Source organism: Anomaloglossus baeobatrachus, chromosome 2 (assembly GCF_048569485.1).
Source record: "Anomaloglossus baeobatrachus isolate aAnoBae1 chromosome 2, aAnoBae1.hap1, whole genome shotgun sequence".
In the NCBI taxonomy this organism is placed as follows: Eukaryota; Metazoa; Chordata; class Amphibia; order Anura; family Aromobatidae; genus Anomaloglossus; species Anomaloglossus baeobatrachus.
Window position 1 is genome coordinate 616,126,017 of NC_134354.1, and position 19,586 is coordinate 616,145,602.

Genomic DNA, 19,586 nt, shown 5'->3' on the forward strand with positions numbered 1-19,586 from the left:
GCGAACAATATCGCTACGGCAGCGTCACACATACATACCTGCGTCAGCGTCGTCGCTGTGACTGCCGAACAATCCCTCCTTCAAGGGGGAGGGAAGTTCGGCATCACAGCGACGTCCCCGCAACGTCACACAGCAGCCAGCCAATCAAAGCGGAGGGGCGGAGCTGAGCATGATGTAAACATCCCACCCACCTCTTCCTTCCGCATTGGGGCCGGCGGCAGGTAAGGAGACGTTCCTCGCTCCTGCGGTGTCACACATAGCGATGTGTGCTGCCGCATGAGCGATGAATCACAACGCTAAACAACCCTTACTGATTTTTGAGTTTGGGACGACCTCTCCATGGTGAACGATTTTCACCATTTTTGAGGTCGCCTAAGGTCGCTGGTAAGTATCACACGCTGCGATATTGTTAATGACGCCGAATGTGCGTCACTAACAATGTGACCCCGACAATCAAACATTAACGATATCGTAGCGTGTAAAGCCCCCTTAAAGGTTTTACCTTAACCAACTGACCGTCCCCCACCCCACCCGAGTTCTTACCTAAAATAAACACAAAGACTGCGTGACATTTATTTATATAAGGCCACAGCAGCCTCTTTTATTAAATAACTTAAAACATCAGCAACAAATAAACACTGCAAATGCCCGTTTAAAAACAGCCGAAAGGAGGGGGGGTAAATGAAGGTTGCCAAAAACCGTTCAATGCAACATCGGCTCCACCACCTGCTGTTACGGTAGGACTATCTATTTGGGAGAAAGATTGTATAATACAAATAGATAGTCAGGGTCCAATGTGCAAAGGTATTATCTTGCGGCTGACTAATGGCTGATAACAGAGAACAGCAGCTGTTAAACCAAGGGGGTAGTAATGTAGTGTTAAGGCTACTTTACACACTGCGATATCGGGCGTGATATCGTCGTATGTGCGGCACGCCCTGTTCGTTAGTGCGATGTGTGTTCATCGCTGTGTGTCCATGTTTTAGTCGTGTGCTTACGGTCACATGTCACAATCTCTTTTATAGTCACCTTCCAAGCTATCTCGTTTCCCGATGTAATGAGGAACATTAGCATCGTTGTGTAGCGGTCTCACCGCATGGATTTCAAATTGTCATGGCGATATGGGCGTTGGTTCCCCACACAAAGTGCATCTTGATGTAGTAGAATTGTAAACTCGCTACACCCCTTCTTGCCTCGACTCATTTGTTTAATCAGCGCTATTGATTTTCATTGGATGTTGGTAGTATAAATGTGCGCAGATGCGTGTTCATTCTTGCAGCTTTTGTCTACCCATCAGCGTTTGTCCTCGCACAAGTGAATTTTGAAAACAACTGTAATCTGGACTTGCGAATCTTTGCTGCAAGGTATGTGTTATAGTTTTTACTCAATATGTGGTTTTTTTTTTTTTTTATTTTTTTTTTTTTAAATTTTTTAAATCAGTGTTTGTACTGATTTATCTCCAATTTAATGTTTTCCAGATGTGTACTAATAAGGAGGAATTCCTACGTGAATTCATAGAGGTGTACCAGACGCAAACACCCTTATGGAAAATAAAATCCCCCGAGTACAGCAATAGGCAACTTAAAAAGGATGCGTACCTTAAAATGATTGTAATATATGACAAATACCATCCTAATCAAAAAGGTACCGAGGATCTCGTGAAAAGAAAAATACAGGCAATACGCACAGTTTATAAGAAAGAACTGAACAAAATAGAGGAATCCAAACGTTCTGGTGCTGGCACTGGTGATGTCTACGTCCCAACGCTCTGGTATTTTGATTTATTGAATTTCACAAGGGACCAGGAGCTTCACAGGCCATCAACCAGTAGCCTCAATATTGGTGGTGATATTCCCCCAGATGCTAACAATGAAGTGATTATATCTGAGGTATAATTTTTATTATTGTCATAATTTGTCATAAACAATGTGTGTTGTTTTTAATTATGATGAAATGAATATTTGTATACTTTTCAATATATGTAAAAGTATTCAATATTTTTTTTTAAAAAATATTTTTAAATGACAAGTTTATTTATTTATGTTATTTTTGTATTGCAGGTGCCAACAACAAGTCAACAATCATCATCTGAACACCTAATGGAAACTCCTGTTAGCCAATTAACCAATGTTGATTTGGTTGAGGCAGGCCCATCCAATGTGTTATACACACAAAGTTGGCAAAGGAAAAAAAAAACCTTCCCTGCAAACACTACTACAGCTGTAACCAAACTGATGGGAGTGGCACAAAACATCCTAGACCAGCACAACAGACCACCCCTTTCTGGTATTGCTATGTTCGTGGATGATGAAATGCGTGAACTTACCCCAGACCAAAAATACATTGCCCAATGTTTAATCCAGGATGTCTTACGTTTGGCAAGAGCTAAAAAACTAACAGAGTCATCCTATGTTGCCATTGGCGAGGTTTCTCATCCTGTTGATCCTGTTGATCCTGTTGATCCTGTTGATGCCCCTGAAAATCCTCAAGCTGCAGCAGAGCCATCAATACAACCACTTCCAAAGGGTGGTGTGCGTGGCCGTAGGTCACGCATGAGTTTGGTTAACAAACGCAAAAAGAAGTAGTTTGTAATTTTTTTTTTTTTTTGTTCTTCGATTTTTTTTTTTTTTTTTTTTTATTATTGTATTTTTTCTGTTGCATGATATTTAGTGCATATTTGTGACAAAAAACAAATTTGTAACTTTACCAATTTCCCTAGAGAATAAACATGGTATATGAAATAATGTGTTGTTTTAATCAATTACGCACATTTTTTTTAAAAACTTGAACATTTTTTATTTTAATTTAGATTCATTTATGAACTTGTATAAATTTTTAATATTTTTAAAATATTTTTTTGTTTAATTATTCATTTAAAAAACTTTCTACATACATGTTAAACATAGAAAAATACAAAACAAACATCATTTATTTATGACGTTGATTAATATATTTATGGATTAGGGCATCATGCGCCGCAGAGGCTTCTTTTAGTCGGTTAGCAGACACATAAATATCATATAGTGTAATTATTTCTGAAAAGAATCAAAAACAAATGTCATTATTTGGTCAATATTTTAGCGTTTGGTTTTAAAAAATTATAAAAAATAATAAAAAAAAAATTTTACATTGACCATTATGTTGTACAATCATGAAACTTACCATTACTGACAACTTGTTCTTCACGTTCATCTCCGGATGATGCGCTCATGTCCCAACCTGATCCTTTCCCACCTAATTTCAACATAAGTTAATTTTGTTAGAGTTTTATCCATCTAGCAAAATATTTACCACTGAACTAAGTTTGCCAAACCACATCAGTACCATTGTCCTCCATATTCTCTTCAGACATTACATCAGCATCAGCATGTCCTGATGATGGTGAAATAACATCACAATCAAGGCTGTCTGCTTCCTCATTTAAAATGGGTAGGCTATTTTCACGGTTGGAATCCATGCTTGGAGCCAGCTGCTGACCCACATTTTCTTCATTATTGTTAGTGGGCTGGCTTGATTCATTATTCAATGAATTTACATCTGTTAACATTAAATAAAATAAAATTTCATTAAACCAAAAAAAAAAAAATATGTTGTGATTATTTGATAGAAAAAATCACAGCAGACCTTAAATGATTTTAACAACAACAACTGTAATTTTTTGATATTATAAATCAGAAATATATATTATGTAAGGATGAAAAAATATCTTACCAGCTATCACTAACAGGTTACTTCGAATTTCTTCTATTCTCTCCTTATCCCTGTACTTTAAATCAGCCCATTTCTTCAGTACCTGCGTTGATGTGCGTCTGATATGAAATTTACGGTACAGGCCCCTGCATATTTTTTTAACAACACTTCTTTTATGTCCCATAGGACGTTGATATGTCTTTGCACATATATAGTCCAGTGCATCCATCCTTTTCACCAAGTATTGGACCTCCCCTTGGCCCCAGACCTTAGCACGTTTGTTGGTTGCCATTTTCCCTTTCAGTTTCGCTTTAGATCAGCAGGTACACAGTGTGGCGTGTCACATGGTCCTTTAGACGTTTGGACGTCATGACGTTTCTTTATTTACATGTTAACAAACTGAACATTGTATTACGCCGTAATGTACATTAATAAGACTTATGTGCTCATTTTTGTATCCGCAAATGCGTTGTTTTTTTTAACACTTTGTTGTTTAATTTATAAAAAAATTTGTATGTGATTTATATTTTAGTAAAGGAAATGTAGCGTATATTTTGGAAATCATAATGGTTTATGTCATGTAAAAATCAAAAATATTATTAAATCAAATTTATCATACGAGATAAATGATTGACAGAATGCTTGTAATGCTTAATTAGTTATTTATTGTTTTTTGTTCCTTTTTAAATTAATATGTTTGCCAGAATAAATATTTGGTTTACAATCATACATTATTTTGTGATGATTACAAATGTTTTGACCATTAAAAAAAAACCATATTCCCAATGTTGTATTAAGTAAAAATAAAAAATTTACTTTCATAACAGAATAAACATTTTTCCCTTCAAAATCATATTCTTTACACCCTTAAGGCAATTTTTAAAAAAATAATACCATTTACAAAAATATTACTTACATTATTTTAACACAAACATGCTATCTCATGTTTAATGATCACCTTAACTCATTAATTAATTAGAAACATGCTGCCATGACACAGCCCCTGGGCCATTAAAAAAATTACAATAATTGGTTCTGTTTTCCATTGCATCCATCTTACTACTTGTCAGGGGTGGCTGTGGCAAAAGATTATCCAGTGGGTTAACTTGCTGACGCCATGCCCCAAGCTCAACAACACCATTACTTTGATTTTCTACATCAACAAAGCCAGGTGGAACATTTTCAAGGCCATCTCTTTTTCTGAGAAAATTATGCAAATAACAGCATGCAAGCACAACATTGTCAATGGATTCCAGTTTTAAGTTGATTGGCATGGAAAAGATACGAAATCTACTGCTTAAGATGCCAAAAGCATTCTCGACAACTCTTCTAGCTCTGCATAGACGATAATTAAAAATGCGTCTTTCTACATTCAAGCCTGTAAGTGGATATGGGCGTAACAAATGACGTTTTAATGGAAAGGCCTCGTCCGCCAAAAAAACAAAATTTAAATTTCCAATGGTATTTTGGTTGGTGGGTAATTGTAGTTGATTTTGTTTTAGCCGTAATGCAAACTCCGTATGTTCAAATACCCCACCATCAGAAACTCGCCCATTCATGCCGATATCAATGTACAGAAAATCATAAGTGGCGTTGACAACCGCCATAAGGATAATGCTGTGGTAGCCCTTGTAGTTGTAATAATATGAGCCAGAATTATGTGGCTGCATTATCCTTATGTGTTTGCCGTCAATTGCGCCACCACAATTCGGGAATTGCCATAATAGGTTGAATGTATTTGAAATATTTTCCCAATCACTTGGACTATTTGGCAAATGCATGTAGTCATGTAAAGCATGTGCTATTGCCAAACATGTCTCTGGAATTAATGAGCTAAGTAGAGAGCGGGACACTGCTGATGAATATTGAAGGTCAGTCAAACTGCGTCCTGTAGCCAAGAATCGAAGAGTCACCCCCAAACGCTCGTCTACAGGTACTGCCTGACGCATTACTGTATTATTGCGCATGATATAAGGGCGGACTTTCTCTAAAAGGTATGAGAACGAGCTTTCAGACATGCGTAAGTAGTTTCGAAAGTCATGTGGGTTATGCTCTTGTAGGTCTCTTACAAGGTGCATGTGTGTATAGCGTTGTCTCTCTAGTAGCCATTTGCGTGCCCAAATTCGTCTTTTTCTAGTTCTGCTTCGCATGTCATGATCCTCGGCAAGTGCAAGGGCTCCTCCGGCTACAAGCATGGCAGCTATGACGGCATTTTCAGGCTCACTACGCATATTTAGCCTGTATAACAGAGAATAATATAGTAATTTTTGTGTTTTTTTTTTTTTTTTTTATGTTTAAAATAATACAACATTTTTTTGGAGTCTCACAATAAAAACCTTTAACAGATATGAATCATATTCTTATTGGTCACAGTAATGTTTGACGGCTTTTAAACTTTAAAGTTTGGATGCCTGCAATCTTGATTAACATACAATAATGCTTAATATAATATATATAACTGTCATGTATTAAAGAAACACAAATACAGTCATAATATAGGCTATTTACTAAATTATGATTAACCCAATTTAAAAATACTAACATATTTAAATGGTATAATACAAAGGAAGACATAAACCAAAAAAAAAGAGGAAAAATATACAACAATTATTGAAAAAAAAAAAAAAATAAAAAAAAAATAAAAACCAAACAAACTCACATGCGAAGTTTATCTCACGGACGAATGACGCCAAACTATACGCCGGACACGGAGGCAGCAGGACACGTCCAAAACCTACGAAATTAACCTAGGAAATGAACCCACCAAATGGAAAAACGCTAAAAGGATGTTAGCGTATTACATATATTATGGTCCAATCATGGAGCAGATGCGTTAGCAAATAGGAAACAAGTAGGCGTATTGAACATTTAAAACACCATACACGCCCGTATCGATGATGACGCTAGAGGCAACAATTTTTTAAGTCGCTTTAGTAGTGTCACACGTAACGAAAAGTATGTTGAAAGGAACGAGCAACGATAGTTACAACGAAATAACAACGATTTTTAGGAATTAGGACCCGTGTAGCCGATTAGCGATAAATCACGCTTTTGCGACGATTTTACATCGCTGAACGCTGTTACACAAAGCTATATCGCTAACGATTGCGGAAGTGCGTCACTAAAACCGTGACCCCAACGACAAAGCTCGGGCGATATCGCAGTGTGTAAAGCCCGCTTTACAGGTCACACCACATATAGAGTTGCCACTCTTAAGGCCGCTTTACACGCTCCGACATCGCTAATGCGATGTCGTTGGGTGTCTCAGAATTTGTGACGCACATCCGGCCGCATTAGCAATGTTGTTGCGTATGACACCTTTGAGCAATTTTGAATCGTCGCAAAAACGTTCGAAATCGCTCATCGGTGACATGGTGGTCCCTTCTAAAATATCGCTGCTGCAACGTGTACGATGTAGTTCGCCGCTCCTGCGGCAGCACACATCGCTCCGTGTAACGCCCGCAATGAGGAAAAAAGGAGGTGGGCGGGATGTTACGTTCTGCTCATCTCCGCCCCTCCGGTTTGATTGGGCGGCCGCTTAGTGACTTCGCTGTGACGCCGCACGGTCCGCCCCCTTAGAAAGGAGGCGGTTCGGCAGTCACAGCGACATCACAGGGCAGGTAAGTAGTGAGACGGGCCCAGGCGATATTGTGCGCCACGGGCAGCGATTTGCCCATGTCGCACAACCGATGGGGGCGGGTACCCATGCTAGCGATATCGGTACCGATATCGCAGCGTGTAAAGTGGCCTTTACTTCAGAGGAGCTCCGTTAGGGCAAGAAGCCTCTGTTGACTCACAGAGACAACTAAATAATATATATAAGGTGTAGGAGCACCGTTACGTATCATGGAGATCCTAATACTAAAGCCTCTGTTTCCTCACAGAGGTTATAGTATATATATTTACACAGTATATATAGTGTGTCTAGATTACACACACAATGTGTATAAAAGGATAGCAGGGCACAGTACTAACTGTACTGCCTGTACGCTGGCTCAGGGTAACCACACTGACCTAGGAGCCCTCTGTGCTAACCGCACTGTATAGCAATATGAATAAAGATCGGCTGCCCTCTAAAGCAACATTACTTACAGAAAAGATGGGCTGCAGTGTGTTCATCGCCCAGGCCAACAACTAATACTCTACCATGATACAGCTAAACCCCCACTAAGTGGAGACATCACAGGTGCAGGAGGAGAAAATCACACACACACACCTCCATGGAAGGGAGGGGGAGATTGTTAGATGATAAAACTGCACACTGATGGCTTACATAGAGCGCTGTTCACACATGCAGATAACACAGTCACAAATCTGCAGCCTACACTAAATATAAAAAAAAGAACAGCGCTCTATGCAAGCCATCAGTGAGCAGTTTTATCATCTAGCAATCGCCCCCTCCCTTCCATGGAGGTGTGTGTGTGTGATTTGCTCCTCCTGCACCTGTGATGTCTCCACTTAGTGGGGGTTTAGCTGTATCCTGGTAGAGTATTAGTTGTTTTTCCTGGATGATGTACACACTGCAGCCCATCTTTGCTGCAAGTAATACTTAATTTTTGGAGGATATTTATTCCTCTTTTTGCTGCTATTTTTATATTTAGTGTAGGTGTGCCACTCCTGTGCCAGAAGCCGCCGCTGCTCGGGTTCGGCCCTGCTGTGGGTGGCTCGAGGGTCACCGGACCCGGGGGTCTCGCGGACACGCCGAATAAAAAGGGGAACGTAGATGTACTGGCTAGGCTGTATTAGGTTCGTGACGCCACCCACGGTGTGTGGTGAAGTGGGACACCACCGCTGCTGTTGTGGGGCACCCGGGGGAGATGTAGTGGCAGCTGGATGTTAACCACTCTGTGGTAGGGATGGTTGCCACAGGACCCAGTGTTTTTGTGCAGGTTGCAGTGATGGCGAGGGCCGCTGTGCCCGGACGTGCAGGGAGTTAGTTGGTTACTCACAGTAAGAAGAATCATACAAGTCTTTTAGTAAACCAAGGTGATGGTGGCCGGCCGCCGCGGCCGGTTGCATTCAGGTCCCCCACCTGGGCTGGTGGTCACTGTCCTTTTCCTCTGTACTGACTTTGTAAATGGTGGACTTCCTAGTCTGGAACTCAGGAGTACGCTCCCGGCTGGATGTGGCCTGAGGAGCCGTGCCCGCAGACGCTGGCCCGTGGGATCTTTGGGCCCTGGCGGTGGCCTCTTATCCCTATCGGTGGGCTGTTGTCTTCTATGAGGGACTTTGAGTGGGACAGGACCTATAATCCTGGCCTCAATCGGTTAATTAGCTAGGCTGCTGGTTTCGGTCCTGGCTTCAGGGTTCGAGTACCCCCTCTGTGCTACGGGTCAGTTCTCCATGTCGGTACCGGCGGGCTACAACCCTGTCCATCTCAGATCTGCTGAGCCATCTTCCCGTCTCCTGCTGATGGAGACCACTGTCTGCCACCTAGCCAAAGGCACCAGGGCTCCTACTCTGGCACCGTCCAATTTGAGATTCTCCTCCTGCTGGGACTACACCTAGCCCCAGCTCCACTCTTCTCAACTTGAACTTCACATTTCACTCTGACAAGACTGAACTGACTGTTTTCCCACCCCGGGCTGTCTAGACCCCCAGGTGGTCCCGCCCACTGGTGTGTCTATCTTTCCCTAAGGGGGGAGACTAGGGTTTCAGGTCCGCTGTGTGTTGCCTAAGTGAGGGACAGGTGTTGTGTGGGGCCTATCTGTGACTACCTGATTTTGCCAGGGCATTACATAGGGATCTACAAGCATAAGGTTGCGTGACTAGGGTTGTAGGTTTCCGTTTTATGGCCATAAATACCAACTAAAACCTCATATTTTTTGTACAGGATGCAGCCAGGCCTCTTTCTGTTAGGCCTTGCATATTAGAGTTTCTGTCCCTGCATGATATACAGATGGGGTACGGCTTGGCAGCCCACCTGATCTAATAGTATGGGCATCACCTAATAGGCTGCGGGCTTGTGACTGTGTTATCTGCATGTGTGAACAGCGCTCTATGCAAGCCATCAGTGTGCAGTTTTATCATCTAGCAATCGCCCCCTCAATTCCATAGAAGTGTGTGTGTGTGATTTGCTCCTCCTGCACCTGTGATGCCTCCACTTAGTGGGAGTTTAGCTGAATCCTGGTAGAGTATTAGTTTTTGGCTTGGGCGATGAACACACTGCAGCCCAACTTTGTTGTAAGTAATACTTAATATTTGGAGGATATTTATTCTTCTTTTTGTTGATATTTTTACCTCTAAAACAACAGCCACAGAAGAGAAGAGGATAGAAAAGACACCATTCAATCAGTCTAGCCTGATAGTATGTGTGCTAACCACACCTAAGCCCTACACTCAGAAAGTATATGCCTAACCAGATATCACAGAGCAATGGTTGGATAGAACTCGCTTAACCAGCGGACACACACAGGCTATAGACCGGATTGCGTCTATAATGCCTAACGCAATAGTACTCAGGAGGAGAGCACATGTATGGGCGTCTACCACATGCATGGACAGAAAAAACTGAGCACTCACGTGCGTGCTCCAGGGCTTTTTATAATGTAGTCACCGCCCACAAGATGGCGGCGGTCATAGCCAGCCCAAACCTCGGCCAATAGCACTACAGAGCGTCATCGGTGCTGTCACCCACTACCAATAAGGAGATAGCATGTCAGCGGTGATATCACCTTAGCCAATCAGTTGCTGCCAGGTGGCGAGCATGCTCATTGAGGCCTATTCTGGACTTAGCTTGGAAACAGCATTGTTTTCCTGCACTGTGCAGTAGCTGCTTTTTGGAAATTAGTCCCTGAACCATAGAAAGTTCTCCCCACAGACTGTGAAGCTGCCAGACGACTAGAACGTCGCAATGAAAGGCCAGATGAGGAAAAAGATGACCGAGGCACGGCAGCACCTCTGCCCGTAACAACCTGCCCTCAGCCACACTACACAGACTTGAGGACCTAGCCAAATGTTGCCCACCCAATGTCCCACTGAGACTCAACCCAGAAAGCACCCGTATCACCAATTACTTGCACCACCAAGGGTAACCTGTTCTTGCACTGGGTTCCCCCCTCTTCTGTGCAAACCCCCCCTTTAGATACCTCCCTCCTTTCCTCTGCTGCTGTGACGAAATCACTCACTTCCTCTTCTCCATGTCCATTGACCAAGCTGCCACAAGGGCGGGTGGGCGGAATGATGAAGGTCGCCGTTCAGGTAGCAATGACCAATACACCTTATGGCCTGACTTATATACTGTCCCCATAAATGCCACCCCTTTTTCCCACACAAATTGCACTTCCAAGTTATCCCCTTAATAAACCTAAAGGCCTAGCATCTCTTCTAGTCATGTTGGCCTCCCTTGAGCCCTTTCAGGGCAGCAGTACTAGCAGTTCCTTTGCACTCGCAAAAAATGTTAAAGAATAGAGCAGAGCACATCTGATCATTTTTTTTCTCTGCAAAATTCAGCATGCAGGGAAAGTTGCAGCATGCTGCGAGTGGCTGCATACCCCACCAATACAAGTTAATAGGAAATGCATGTGCTATGCATTTTTAACATGATTTTTACATTGTGTCTAAAGCTAGTTAGACAAATAGATAGGATAGATAGATGTCACACCTCTATATAATGTCCCACCCCCCTACATAGTCTAAGCTGGCACACTTTAGTGCCTTTCATGTTGCACTAAAGGGTATTTAGCCTTATATTTAGCCACAAAATAAATAATTAAAGAACAAAAATGATGTGTGGTACCCCCTATTTTTGGTAGCAACCTGAGGTAAAGCAGACAGCTGTAGCCTGCACCCCATGCAATTTTAATATATTATTTAAAATTTGTTTTATTTATTTATTTATATTTTTTAAATGTGGAGTCCCCTCAAATTGGATCACAAGCCAAAGTAAAGCAAACAGCTGTAGTCTAGTATTATCAGGCTGGCAAGGTCCATGGTTATTTGGCCCTAAAAATAGCAGCCCGCAGCCACCCTAGAAGTGGGGCAATCAGTAGATGCGCAAATATTGGTGCTTCCCCTTGGCTTTTCCTATTGCCCTTGAGTGGTAGCAAACATTGTAATATATGGGGTTGTCGTCAGCTGTGCATTGACAACTGGCATCAATCCCTGGAGTTAGTATTGGGTAGTCAATCAGACACCCCATTACTAACCTAACAGATGTAAATAGAAAAAAAATACATCAAGAAATTTTATTTTTAAAAAAATCCTACAATATTAACCCTCTTTCACAAATTTATTATAAAAAATAAGCTTTGAAAATCTGAGGTAATCTATATGGAGATCTCATGATGTTCCACAAAAGTGCCCCTGAAATACATAAAAAGAAAGGATTGTTAACGAGATAACGACAAAATAATCCCTCATTCAAAAAAATGTCCGCCTTCAAAATCTTAAGCATGTTCGCTGTCATCCATATGAAGGTGCCACAATATTACCAGAATCCATGTCCTAGCCTATGAAGAACTTCATAGAATGAAACTCATAGGCTGAAACAACAGCCTTTGCCGACTCTCATGCTGTGCTGTGTGAGAAATATTGCTGGCAGTGACATGCACTCACTTCATGTCACTGCAGTTCACAGCAATTGGGTCTCACACGTTAGCTTGAAAACTGCCGGCAGCTATGACAATTGGTGACGCCATAAGTTCACCACAGTTCACTGCTGCGGTTCTCACACAAAGTATTGTGAGAGGCGGTGACAGTGAACTGCGGTGAACTGATTACGTCACCGCAGTTCACAACAAAGGGGATTGCCCAGTACCGTGAGGAGCGCTGGTGTCTGTGACGAGCAATGACATCATGAATTCACCGTAGTTCAGTGCTGCCGGCTCTTGCAATACGTTTTGTGAGAACTGCAGCAGTGAACTGCAAGAAACTCATGATGTCACAGATCATCACAGCTTCTGGCAGTTAACACGCTTCTGTGTGACTCATTTGCTGTGAACTGTGATGACCTCATGAGGTCATTGCAGGTCACTGCCAGTGTCACTGCATAGCATGAAAGCTGGCAATACCTGCTGTCCCAGCTTATGGGGCTAGTTCTATGAATATTCTTCATAGGCTGGGAAATTGAGTCTGGAAACATTGTGGGACTTCCATATGGATTACGGTGAACCTGCTTAGGATTTTTTGTGTCCCACTCATGAGGTCAACGCAGTTCCTTGCCCAAGGCGATTCTCAAACAGCGCAGCTATCAAAAATATGAGGGACCACACGTCACTTATTTAAAATTATTTATTTTATTGCTAAATAAATACAAGGCTAAAAATTCTTTAGTGTCCCATGAAACTCACTAAAGGGTGCTAGCTTACAATTTGTAGGGGGAAGGACATCATATAGCTGTTTGACCTCTATCTATTTATCTATCTATCATCTAGCTCCAACCTAATATGCTTGCTTTGTTATTCTTTAATCGACCTCAATGTACATAGTGTATTGTGTAATGTAAAAGATAATATTAAAAAGGGGTGGCATATGGATGTCACACACAGAGATGGAAAAATGCACTTGCATGACATACGCAATGACACTCGCATGTCCCTTGCATCTCACTCCAAGACGGTTTCAGGAGCAACAATGGAGCTATATTTCACACTGAGATGTGAGTAAACCATAAATCCCTTTATTAGTCCTTTTCTGCATCCATAAATTAATGGAGCTGACTGGAGGTAGTTTTCATACATCACCATAAATGTATGGTTTAGGGATGGCAAAGGCTCAGTATCTGTACACCATCACCAACATGTGTAACCTCTAACTTACAGCTGACACTTGGTTGAAATAGTTGTGCTCAGAGAATATACAAAGTTGATGCATATTTTGCATTTGGTCAAATTGCTATAGTTATTTGCTTTCATAAATCTGTGTTTGAGCATGTATACATCTCAAAATAGATGTTTTGTTCTAAAATAAATAACAATGAATAAAAAACACAATCCTCTCTTTCTAACTTAACATAGAATAAATAAGATATAAGCTTTGAATTCTTCATCTGACATATGGAATGAAACTCCTTGCACTCCATTACAGTAAATCTGCTGCTAAAATTCAATATTTTCTTTCCAATACTAATTATAGATATTCATCAGGGATGAGAAAATTGGACAGATTTCCAACTGTGCAATTTGCAGGGTGCATTAGTTAATATTAATCATTCTTGGATAGGTTCCACTCTGATTTAGGAACTTTGTACAATACTATGCAGCACAAGACATATTAAATTAAAATGTCCTATAGGGTAATGTAAATAAGTGATTTTCCTATTGATTTATCATGAAAACATCAGCTATATTTGGTACTACAGATGGGCAATTAATTAAAGTCAGGGAGATTGATACCAAATGTGACATAATTATTTACAGATTTAAGATGTATTGACACTGAAAAAAAAGAAAGTATTGATCATTATTTATAGCCGCCATGTGATTTTCATGCAAACGCAAAACACTGTTCTGCATATATTGTAGGAGTGTTTATTAAACTCTTACTTTACACAATGTTATTAAAGGTACAAATATACTTTACAATAATTTCAAAAATGTCATGTAATACAGTATATGCTGATCCAATTATTTTTCTTTGCTTAGGCATAAAATAAGTGCATGTAATAATGGTGAAATAGCAGCTTTAATACTATGGGATTTTAAGTTAGAGAGGTTTTCTCACTGTTTTTAACCCCTTGTCATATGTCATAGCTCCTTAAAACAATACCTTTTGTAATATGCTTGTATTACATGTATAGCTTCTATAAGCGCATCTCAGCAGTGATCACATAGATTTTTATCCAGATTTTCCTTCCTTCTCTTTCTGATACCTCTTTTTCTGGCACAGAAATCAGTCCAAGTGAAAGAAAATTGTCACTGGGCTCGTGATGGTGGGTGTAAATGTTTTGGCGTGAATTATAGCTTGTCTGAGCATGTGTTCTGAAGACACAATTAGCCTGCCTCACACAAAGCTGCCTCACATAAAGCTGAATGGAACCATTAGTTCCATTCATCAGTAATAGCAGGGGCCAACTCCTTTACTAGTGAAGTGCTACATTTTGCATTTCAAAAGCAAAGGGTTTATGTAATCCATTCACTGACCTGGACAGCTGAAAAGCACCAAAATTTGCATAGCAAACACATTGTCAGGGCCATACTGGCCATCTAACAATTGCCTATCCTATCCTATGTCTATAGTTCCACCTCCTAGGAAAAACTCAAACTCATTACCGGGGTTGTTCCCATATATATATACAGTGCCTACAAGTAGTATTTAACCCCCTGCAGATTTAGCAGGTTTGATAAGATGCAAATAAGTTAGAGCCTGCAAACTTCAAACAAGAGCAGGATTTATTAACAGATGCATAAATCTTAAAAACCAACAAGTTATGTTGCTCAGTTAAATTTTAATAAATTTTCAACATAAAAGTGTGGGTCAATTATTATTCAACCCCTAGGTTTAATATTTTGTGGAATAACCCTTGTTTGCAATTACAGCTAATAATCGTCTTTTATAAGACCTGATCAGGCCGGCACAGGTCTCTGGAGTTATCTTGGCCCACTCCTCCATGCAGATCTTCTCCAAGCTATCTAGGTTATTTGGGTGTCTCATGTGGACTTTAATCTTGAGCTCCTTCCACAAGTTTTCAATTGGGTTAAGGTCAGGAGACTGACTAGGCCACTGCAACACCTTGATTTTTTCCCTCTTGAACCAGGCCTTGGTTTTCTTGGCTGTGTGCTTTGGGTTGCTGTCTTGTTGGAAGATGAAATGATGACCCATCTTAAGATCCTTGATGGAGGAGCGGAGGTTCTGGGCCAAAATCTCCAGGTAGGCCGGGCTATCCATCTTCCCATGGATGCGGACCAGATGGCCATGCCCCTTGGCTGAGAAACAGCCCCACAGCATGATGCTGCCACCACCATGCTTGACTGTAGGGATGGTATTCTTGGGGTCGTATGCAGTGCCATCCAGTCTCCAAACGTAACGTGTGTGGTTGGAACCAAAGATCTCGATCTTGGTCTCATCAGACCAGAGAACCTTGAACCAGTCTGTCTCAGAGTCCTCCAAGTGATCATGAGCAAACTGTAGACGAGCCTTGACATGACGCTTTGAAAGTGAAGGTACCTTACGGGCTCGTCTGGAACGGAGACCATTGCGGTGGAGTACATTACTTATGGTATTGACTGAAACCAATGTCCTCACTGCCATGAGCTCTTCCCGGAGCTCCTTCCTTGTTGTCCTTTGGTTAGCCTTGACTCTTCGGACAAGCCTGGCCTCGGCACGGGTGGAAACTTTCAAAGGCTGTCCAGGTCGTGGAAGTCTAACAGTAGTTCCATAAGCCTTCCACTTCCGGATGATGCTCCCAACAGTGGAGACAGGTAGACCCAACTCCTTGGAAAGGGTTTTGTACCCCTTGCCAGCCTTGTGACCCTCCACGATCTTGTCTCTGATGGCCTTGGAATGCTCCTTTGTCTTTCCCATGTTGACCAAGTATGAGTGCTGTTCACAAGTTTGGGGAGGGTCTTAATTAGTCAGAAAAGGCTGGAAAAAGAGATAATTAATCCAAACATGTGAAGCTCATTGTTCTTTGTGCCTGAAATACTTCTTAATACTTTAGGATAACCAAACAGAATTCTTGTGGTTTGAGGAGTTGAATAATAAATGACCCTCTGAATAAACTTTTCACAATTTAAAAAAAAAAAAAAAAAAAAAAAAAAAGAAATAAGATTCTTTTTTGCTGCAGTGCATTTCACAGTTCCAGGCTGATCTACAGTCCAAATGTCCCAATGCCAAGTTAATTCCGAATGTGTAAACCTGCTAAATCTGCAGGGGGTTGAATACTACTTGTAGTCACTGTATATATATATATATATATATATATATATATATGTATATATATATATATATATATATATACAGTACAGACGAAACGTTTGGACACACCATCTCATTAAAAGAGTTTTCTTTATTTTCATGACTCTGAAAATTGTAGATTTTCGAAACTGAATTAACATATGTGGAATTAAATACTTAACAAAAAAGTGTGAAACAACTGAAAATATGTCTTATATTCTAGGTTCTTCAAAGTAGCCAACTTTTGCTTTGATTACTGCTTTGCACAATCTTGGCATTCTCTTGATGAGCTTCAAGAGGTAGTCACCAGAAATGGTCTTCCAACAATCTTGAAGGAGTTCCCAGAGATGCTTAGCACTTGTTGGCCCTTTTGCCTTCACTCTGTGGTCCAGCTCAGCCCAAACCATCCCAATTGGGTTAAGGTCTGGTGAATGTGGAGGCCAGGTCATCTGGCATAGCACCACATCACTGTCCTTTTTATTCAACTAGCCCTTACACAGCCAGGAGGTGTGGTGTGTTTGGGGTCATTGTCCTGTTGAAAAATAAATGATTGTCCAACTAAACACAAACCGGATGGAATTGCATGCCCCTGCAAGATGCTATGGTAGCCATGCTGGTTCTGTATGCCTTCAATTTTGAATAAATCCCCAACAGTGTCACCAGCCAAGCACCCCCACACTATCACACCTCCTCCTCCATGTTTCATGGTGGGAACCAGGCATGTAGAGTCCATCTGTTCACCATTTCTGCGTTACTCAAAGACACGGGGGTTGGATCTAAAGATCTCAAATTTGGAGTTATCAGACCAAAGCACAGATTTCCACTGGTCAAATGTCCTTTCCTTGTGTTCTTTAGCCCAAACAAGTCTCTTCTGCTTGTTGCCTGTCCTTAGCAGTGGTTTCCTACCAGCTATTTTACCATGAAGGCCTGCTGCACAAAGTCTCTTCTTAACAGTTGTTCTAGAGATGTGTCTGCTGCTTGAACTCTGTGTGGCATTGACCTGGTCTCTAATCTGAGCTGCTGTTAACCTGCGATTTCTGAGGCTGGTGACTCGGATAAACTTATCCTTCGCAGCAGAGGTGACTCTTGGTCTTCCTTTCCTGGGGTGGTCCTTATGTGAGCCAGTTTCTTTGTAGCGTTTGATGGTTTTTGCCACTGCACTTGGGGCCATTTTCAAAGTTTTACCAATTTTTTGGACTGACTGACCTTCAGTTCTTAAAGTAATGATGGCCACTCGTTTTTCTTTAGACATATATAGACATCAAGTACACAATGTATATGACAATACACAATACAGGCAACAAAAATAAAATACTTACATCAAATACATAATACACACAATGCATACATCAAATACACACAACAAATACACAATACAGACAACAACTGAACAATACAGACATCAAATACATAATACAAAACAGACATTAAATATGCAATAACACATCAAATACACACTATAAATACACATAGCAAAAGCACAATTCAGATGTTATATACAGAATCCAAACATTAAACAAACAACGTCATGCTGATTGACAGCCATTTCTCCCAGTTAGGAGAAGGCTGTCAATTAGCAGGATGTTGGCTATCCCACCCTGTCTAGAGTAGAGCGGAAAATAAGCCTCCTCTCTGTTGACAAAGCCATTGTGTTGCTGGCTACTGTAGTCTGTGATCGCTCTGTGCTGGTCAATAATGGCGCTGAGCATAATAGGCAGCTAGGGAGCAACTACCTTCCTATTAGTGCTTTGGAACATTTAAAAAAAAGTCCTGGATATACCCTTTAAATAAACATATTTGAATTACAGGTGAACAGTTATTAGCACATTATTGCATGCTACACAGAGAATACAGTACATTTCCAACATACTAATGTGTGCTCTTTGGACCAATATCTCAGTTATTATTGTTTTTGCAGCATTGCAAAGTAATCAGAAAGGTGTTCTACCTCAGAAAGGCGTTTTCACTCATTCTTGACACAAAACTAATTCTGATGACAGCACTCTACTGTTGGAAGACTTAATGGCAATATTAAAGCAATATAGTTTCAAGGTAAAATACCAAACCCCCATTAGGAGTGACAGATGCAGTAATAACAGTGGATTTTGTGAGAGATAGGTAAGGTATGCCTCAAATGTCTAACTGATATGAACTATAGAATTCATGTGAACCATAACTTTGTCTGATAATATCATTACATGACTTGGGTTACAAGTGAACCACTTGAAAAGTTACAAACTGCAATGAATATTTAAAATCTAGCACAAACAGCACTCATATACCATAGTATGTATACAGTATGCAATGCATATAATATAAAGAATATGTCCAAAATAAAATAAAGGATTATACTCGACATGTGTTCAGTAGCACACAGTCCTGCAGCCTATTACCTTCGTTGTTAATGGATACAGGCACTCCTACTTGAGTGACAGTTTTGGCACAGAAACAATCATTTTGGTAATAACACATTAACGGTTAGTCAGAGGCTTCATTCTGAAGTATGCATTGTTAACAATTGTTTTTTTTCAAGATTAAATTGTCTTTTAATAAGCACTGGTTAAAGTGAGCAATTAATAAAAGAATTGACAATGGGGGATCAGGAACTTGCGACTTTGCAGGACTGATAGCAGCTCTACATCAGGAGAAAACAGTGAGGGTAAAGGTACCGTCACACTAAGCAACTTACCAGCGATCCCAACAACGATAGGGATCGCTGGTAAGTTGCTAGGAGGTTGCTGGTGAGCTGTCACACTGCGACGCTCCAGCGATCCCACCAGCAACCTGACCTGGCAGGGATCGCTGGAGCGTGGCTACACGAGTTGCTGGTGAGCTCACCAGCAACTAGTGACCAGCCCCCAGCGCCGCGTGGAAGATGCTGCGCTTGGTAACTAAGGTAAATATCTGTAACCAACCCGATATTTACCTTGGTTACCACTGCACGGAGCTACACGTGCAGAGAGCAGGGAGCAGCGCACACTGAGCGCTGGCTCCCTGCTCTCCTAGTTACAGCACACATCGGGTTAATTACCCGATGTATGCTGCAGCTAAATGTGCACAGA